The sequence below is a fragment of the Petaurus breviceps genome, unplaced genomic scaffold (assembly GCF_028583685.1).
Source record: "Petaurus breviceps papuanus isolate PSGF00001 unplaced genomic scaffold, PetGlider_PUasm1.0 126, whole genome shotgun sequence".
Taxonomy (NCBI): domain Eukaryota; kingdom Metazoa; phylum Chordata; class Mammalia; order Diprotodontia; family Petauridae; genus Petaurus; species Petaurus breviceps.
The window spans coordinates 41352176-41359945 of record NW_027185655.1 but is presented as its reverse complement, the minus strand read 5'-3'; the positions used below and the strand labels follow the sequence as shown (position 1 = coordinate 41359945).

Below are 7770 nucleotides of genomic sequence, written 5' to 3'. Positions count from 1 at the left end.
ATCCATCCATCCATCCATCCATCCATCCATCCATCCATCCATCCATCAATCCATCCATCCATTCACATTCCAAAGGCTCTAATAGGAGCTCAGTAAATATCTTTTTAATGGAGAAGGAGGGGGAAATAATTATTGGAGGGATTTATTTAGAAGTTTTGCCTTTTTTTTCTTTTTTTTAATAATACTACAAAAATTTGAAACTTTGCCTAGCAATAACCCAAATACTCTATCATTCAGATAGACAATTGTTCTTTAAAGCTGATTATGGCAACTTCCATAAGATTCCCTTTCTTGTTATTTATAACAACCTCATTTATTCTTGGATTAATAATTCTGGAGATATGTTACAATCTTAATTATATGGCTAAATGTTCATTATTTCTATGGTACTATCAACATTCAGGAGAAAAGAAGAAAATAATAGATTTATATCTATCCTCTTGACAAAGGTACAACAAAATCTTCATTTCTTCACAAAAGTTAAAGACGATTATCAAGTTATTTTTTCAAGGCTCTGGAGGTCCCAATATTTCATGTTAAAGATTTTTCTGAAAATATTCAACCACTTCATCAATCCCTCACTTTGTTTTATTGATATATTTTTGAAAATTTAGATTTACATTTTGAAGATCTTTTGTTATAGATGTGGTTCTGTATGTATACACATACATATATGTGTATATATATATATCTTGTAAACATTATGTTTCGTGAATTCATATATGCTTCTATAAATATGTATACTTGTATATATTTTATATATGCATATAAAATATATACTAATAATCAATAAATATATGTATAAATAAATATACATAAAATATATTTTTAAATATACGTGTTTGCATATATACATGCATGTATACATTACATATCCTACAACTGGATTACAGTTTCTACTTAGTTTTTTTCAGTGTTAAGACAGAGGGCTATGCATACAGTTGTAATTTTTAAAATATCAAACGGGGGCAGCTAGGTGGTACAGTGAATAGAGCACTGGCCCTGGAATCAGTAGGACCTGAGTTCAAATTTGACCTCAGACACTTGATACTTACTTGATACTATGTGACCTTGGGCAAGTCACTTAACCCCAATTGCCTTGCCTTCCCCCCTCAAAAAAAAATATCAGCACTAGGTACAGTCACATAGTTAACATTATGAGTGAATCAAAGAAAAGGCATTTATTAAGTGCTTAATATCTGCCAAGAACCAGCGATATAAATTTAAAGAACAATAGTTAAACCATTGTGAACTATAAAGACTTCAGTTTCTCATGGTTAAGTCTTCACTGTGACAATATTCCTCATTTTGAGTTTCCTTGGACAGAATATAAGTATGAGGCAGTAATCAAGGTTACAGAATACAAATCTAGACTTCTGAGTTTCTGTCACATATCTGGCAAAAGACCATTCTGTGCCCTTCGGGGGAAGGGGGGGGGGAAGATGTGTATCTTTGTAATTCAGTTTTCATAGACAATGGTTTGTTGTGCTTGCCTCAAGCCAGCCTCACATGAACATTTAGGAAACAGAATTTTGCAAAGTACAATGACATCACTTTTAAAAGATCTCTTAGTTGGTCTTTTTACCACCATGGTAATTAACTACTATTTAAAAAAAAAATTAGTGTCTTGCCACTGTACCTTCTTCTGTCCCTCCCACTCCAGAGAAATCGTTTTTTTTTTTTCATTTTTACAACCTAAAAGCTGGCTATACTCCCAGAACAATTCTCCCTTCCCTTAACATTAGCAGAGACATATTTTTCTCTTTTTTACTAAAATGCCCTTAAAAGCCATAAAAAAGCAATTCTCATAGGAACCTTTCTCTTCTTCACAGAGGAAAAACTGTCACAGGTACATTAAAGATGACTACCCTCATTGTGAGTTAGAAAATTAAAATGGTTGGAAACCTTCAGTGAACATGCAAATTATTCTATTTTTAACTTTTTTATTTGCTAAGTGGGACTTGGCAATGTAACCATGAGGAAAGCTCAGGAGTTAGGGTCCTTATTATTTCTTTGATCTAGGGAGAAAATAATATCCGTAAATAAAGAGCTCCCCAGAGGAAAGTCGTATCAAGAATTGATGCTAACGGTCTACTTTCACTGAACTGCAACTCAGTGAAGGCCCAAAGAAGAAGAAAATGAGAGGCTGACCATTTAAATCCCGGGTGCCCCTGTGGCTGTTGGTGGTTTCTATTTTCTACCTGAATGGATTTGAATAATGAACCTGGAAGATTTCACAGCTGTGAAAACAGAAATTTCCAGTGAGTAGCTTCATATCAATGATTGCGTTAGGCCCTAAAAACCAGGCAATTCTTTTTTTTTTCTCTATGAAATTTTCCTGTCCTCCTGATTCTTAATGAAAGGTAACAGGAAGAAAAAAAGTTACAATTGACTATCTAGAGTTGTCTTGTGCTGCCGATAGCAAATGGTTAAATGTAGTCCTTAAGATCAACAATTTAATCTTTTCATTAATATTGTGGGTCAAATGATAGGAATAGAAACTAGGTTTATGATTTCATGGGTATAGGGAACTCCCAGGTAAGAAAACTACCCCCAAACAAAGTAGGCTAGTACCTTTTCTGCAACTTACAGTCTTAGAGAATTGCTTAGAGGTCTGAGAGATTAAGTGATTTCCCAGGGTCCAACAGTTAGTAAATGTCAGAGGCAGAACTAGAATCCATATCTTCCTGGCTTTGAGACTAGCTTGGACTCTAGGACACCATGTTGCCTCTCAGATTAAATAATAATTCATATAAAAAAATGTTATTGACCCAAAAGAAAGGTTAGCAAAAACCATGAAGCAGTCAGTCAAAAAACATTATTAAGCACTAGGTGCCAAACCCTCAGCTAACTGTAGTATCATATGATGCATCATATTCTGATACTTTAGCAAATCCATTATCTCATTTGATACATCCTTGACATCTCATTCTATTCAATGTTTTTTTATATTCTTTCATATATCTGCCATAGAGGCTAGATGTGATTCAACAGACTAAAGTCTTCCTTTCAGCATCTTAATATTTCATGGATGGCAATCTAATACTTGAGCCCTCGGTTAACTAGCCTTTCATTTTCACTACATGACTAATGCCACCCATGTCCTTGACTGCATCTTTCAAAACCCATCTTGAGCACAATTCATGCTGTCAATCACTGATCATCCACCATATGTATTTCCTCTTTCCATAATCTGGACAATAGACATTTCTCACTCAGTTTTTGCCCATAGGGTTTGATAGATCACGCTCATATTGAGTGATTGCATCTCAATGGAGATTGTTTTGAAATATTCTAAAAATCAATATAATCAGCAGGTCATCTGAAGAAACTCACCAACTATAAAGACTCCCTTTACTACTTGAACTTTGCACAGGATAGTTTCAATGACAATGGCAAACATCTTTGGCAAATTGCCTCTGTTTTAAGCATCACTTAGTGATCACTGGTATCATAAAACAAAGTCATCACCGATATTGCTTCTCTCAAGGAATCTTAAATAATCTTAACTTTTTTTTTGTGGGAGACGCTATTGGAGAAGGATCTTTAAAGTTTGGTTTTAGTCTATCAAGTCAAATGCTGTTCTTAATTCACAAACAACAACAAAAAAACCCCAGAGGAATATTATGTTCACTACAACTCTTGGTTAGTTGTGTGATTGTGAAGATGTAGGCTGCTGTTGAAAATCATCTACCAAAGCCTGAATGTTCTTTTTCTCACATCATTATCAAAGATAACTTTAACGTGTGCATATTCCTGTCTTACAAAAATGTTATAGAAATATTGTTCCATATCACATCTTTTTGTTATATCCCTTTGAATTTTATCTATAAATGTTCTTACAATAATCTGGCTTTGCTGACTGATGCAGTTTCTGGACTCTTTAGACCTTATCGTGACAATTATTTTACATTAGTTATACTTCTCTAAGAAATGGCAGAAGTCAGAATTAATGTATTTTTTTTACCTGAGTCCAATTTTTCAGAGTCAATAGCTTTCTTTAAAAGATAAGGTTATTAACCACTGAAATTACACGTCATGTCTAGCCATCCTTATTCTTTCTTCTAATATGGCATTCATTTTTGACAGGTGCTCTAACCAATCAGTAATTTGAATGCACAAATACACATGCACATTGATTTTGAAAATGACATGCCAATGGTCAGTAATTTCTTGTCTGTTGGCTTCATTTTTTTCTGTGATATATTCACATATATATGTGATATATATTCAGTGCTTTTTACATACATACATTTTGATTCTTTTCTTGTAGAATTCATTGTCTATAGCTTCTGAATAATGTATGAACTTTTTACCTTTTTTGTTTCTGATTTTCCAACATCATCTGTAACAGATGCTGCCTTACAACTACCTTCATGGTGGTCCCCCTTGCCTTTGCTCACATAAACAGTGCACAGTGAGATGACCAAGCATGTCCTATGAAGTGATACTGCTTGTATTTCTTGTTATGTTGACTATGGGATGAAACCATCTTAAACAATTAAGTCTTTGTTTCATTTCTATGAGAAGAATCTATGAACTATCCATCCATCTGGCTGCAATTTCTCCTGGTTTTATTTATAAGGAGTATTTAAATTTGGTTATAGTTCATTGGTACCAAAAGTAAGCCCCACTCCCACCCCCACTGTAGATTACCTACAGTTAATGTTTGTGGATAATCAAAGAGCTGTGATTTTTAGCACCCTCACACTCTCTCACCAAACTGTCTCAGTTACTATATTACCGTAGCAGGAGTCCACACAAGATTAAGGACCATTTTGTGTGTGTATCTATTTCATGGTTCAGTATAGACCAAAGGCCAACCATCTAGTGATTGACATTACTTTCCACACTTAGCTACACAGTATCCAGGCCTCGAAATATTCTAGCAAAGAGCTGGTATCTATGTAGATGTTGGACAAGGGGCATGTTTTCTACCAGAGCAGAACAATGTTACTGCTGTTTCTCTAAAATATTTCAAAGGCATAAGGACAAATTACTCAGAAAGCAAATATTTTCATGTTTAGCCAAATTTTGTTAGAATATATAGTTGAAATAAGAACATATGTTGGTAAGTAAAATTCAAAGTCCGTATGATGTGTTATATTTGCAATATCTTGAGTTTCCATGTTCTTTTATCATTATTATTTTTTTTTCTGCACTGCTGTACTTCAAATCTATCCAAACATTAAAGGGATTAAAGACTGAGAACAAAGGCTTGTTTCTTGGTTATAATGTTATGAAAGTGGCTATTGAAGTCCTTGTACCAGCAGCTATGAATAGCAGTTACTGCACCGTTTTCAGCTTTAAAACAAGAACTGAGAATCACAACAGACTTTATACCAACCACCCATAGAAGAAATTACTCTTTCGTTGGTGTTTGGTTTTATACTGAAACACCAATACTTGTTTATTAATATCTTGGTTGATTATCAATGGTATAACACAAATTTTATCATTAAAGATAATTCCCCAAAAGTTAAAGAACACTGTAAGCAGAATTCCAACATAAGTAAATGCAGTATTTATGTGTTTCCATGATTTCACTACTATTACTTTAAAAACTGAGTGACTGTGTTGTAAAACTACGGTAACAATATATATCCTATTTGATTCTGATGGGAAATAAAATTATTTATACTGTTAAGGTGATAATACTGTAATATTTTTATTGAGAAGGGTCAGCTAGGTCCTATAGTAGATAGAGCGGTAGGTCTGGAGTCAGGAAAATTCAACTTTATGAATTCAAATCTGGCCTCAGACACTTAGTAGCTGTGTGACCCTGGGCAAGTCACTTAACTCTGTTTGTTTTAGTTCCTCATCTGTAAAATGAGTTGGAGAAGGAAATGGCAAACCACTCCAGTATCTCTGTCAAGAAAACCTCAAATACATCCGTGGAGAGTCAGACACGACTGAAAAAAAATGGCTTAACAACAATAACACAACAATTATGGCAAAAGTATATTAAGAGTGGTGAAGCTTAGGTGACACAGTATATACAGCACTGGCCCTAGAGTCAGGAGGCCCTGGGTTCACATTCAACCTCAGGCAGTTGACACTTGCTAGCTGTGTGACCCTGGTCAAGCCACTTAACCACAACTGCCTCACCAAAAAAAAAAAAGTATATTAAAATGTCAAACTTATTCTGCCACTAAGTAACTGTATGATGTTAAGCAAATCATTTAATATCTCTGGATGTTTCTTCTAGTTTTTGGATTAATCTTTCAGATTTCTTCTAGTTTTCAAATTCTGTGACTATGAAGAAAAAATTCACCAGTACTAAATACTGGAAACCATTATCCCGAATCCTTTCTGCTTTTAAAAGTTCATTACCAATTTCTTTTATTCTCGATAGAATCAAAGAGAAGAGTTCACCACCTCTTACATATTATCAAATACTGAAGACTTTTAATAAGCTCTCCTATGCCTTCTCTTCACTTAGTTGAAATAGACCAGATTGTGCATTTATTTACATTATGTCACCTGAACACCTACCCCATGCATCTGAACTCACAGAACCTTTACTAGTAGGAGTGCTGGCTTGGCTAGTCACCTTATTTTCAACTTAATTTTTGGAAGCCAAATTAATCTAAATTTTAAAATTTTACTTTAAGGTGACAAAAAAGTAGTAATTGAATGAATGCCCTAGTCTTAACTATGGAATTGACCAAAAAATGAAGTATGGGGTGACTTTGGGAACAGTGACACCTATGGGCAGCAGGTTCACAGAAGCAGATATGTTACAGCAAAAGTTCAGGAACCAAGACATTCTAAAGAGTATTCTGGAGTTATCTCTATGCATTTAAATGTATGTCCTCCTAATTCTAAGTTCTACCCTCTGGGTATGCCAATACTACCTCCCCAAATTTTCCATCTCTCATTTCAAACACATTTTTCTTCCCCAAAGTCTTAGATGATTCTTTATGCGAGGAGCAAAGGGAAAGAAGGTAATAAGCATTTATATAGTGTCATTATGCGAGGCAATGTGCTAAGTAATTTTTTAAAATAAATATCTCATTTGGTCCTTATCTCATATGACCCTCAGTATACAAGAAATTTTCTCTTTCTATTTGAATGGATATATATTGTGGAATGGGAGTTCCAGACATAACCACCTATAGATGCATGGTTAGTGGCACCATCTTTCAGAACAATGTAACAACCCAAAATTCTATCACCAAGTGTAATACTTCATACATGCCTTCCTCCAACCTATGAAAAACCTTCATAGCATACCCATAAGGCCCCCTCCTCTCAGGGACTTCATATACTATGGACTGTCTCTGGGAAATAGTAACACCTGGGTCAGCAAGTTATAGGTTTACCATTTGGGGGGGGGGGGAGTGGATCTCCACCTCTGATTTTATTTGTATAGGGAATAGTGAGACAGGTGAGCAATTTACCTATAATTTATAGTTTTAGGGTGTAGCCTGCAACAATGAAAGATTCAGTGACTTGTGCAGGGTTGTGCCTGCTCCTTCAAATATGCTGGAAACAGTTCATGCTAGACACCAGGCTGAGGATTTTAAAACATTTTGAAGAAATCTGGATCTTTTACAACCAAAGGTTTTTGCTTACGAAGTTATTGTTTTACTAGTTACCACCTAAACTTTTGGAGAACAATACCAAATCAATGGTGTTCGTGCTTACTATATAATGACTTAATGATACTTTACCATCACATTTTAAAGGGTACAATTCTTCAAAGTTACCAGTTCCCATATAGTAATCTCTCTCTCTCTCTGTCTCTCTCTCTCTCTCTGTCTCTCT

At 34.8% G+C, this 7770-nt stretch overlaps 1 protein-coding gene across 2 annotated transcripts in view; it reads right to left on the bottom strand.

The window, feature by feature from the left end:
* Nucleotides 1-7770, bottom strand: part of ANK2 (ankyrin 2) — a 418509-nt gene that overhangs the window by 281241 nt on the left and 129498 nt on the right. The gene's annotated exons all lie outside the window — the stretch shown is intronic.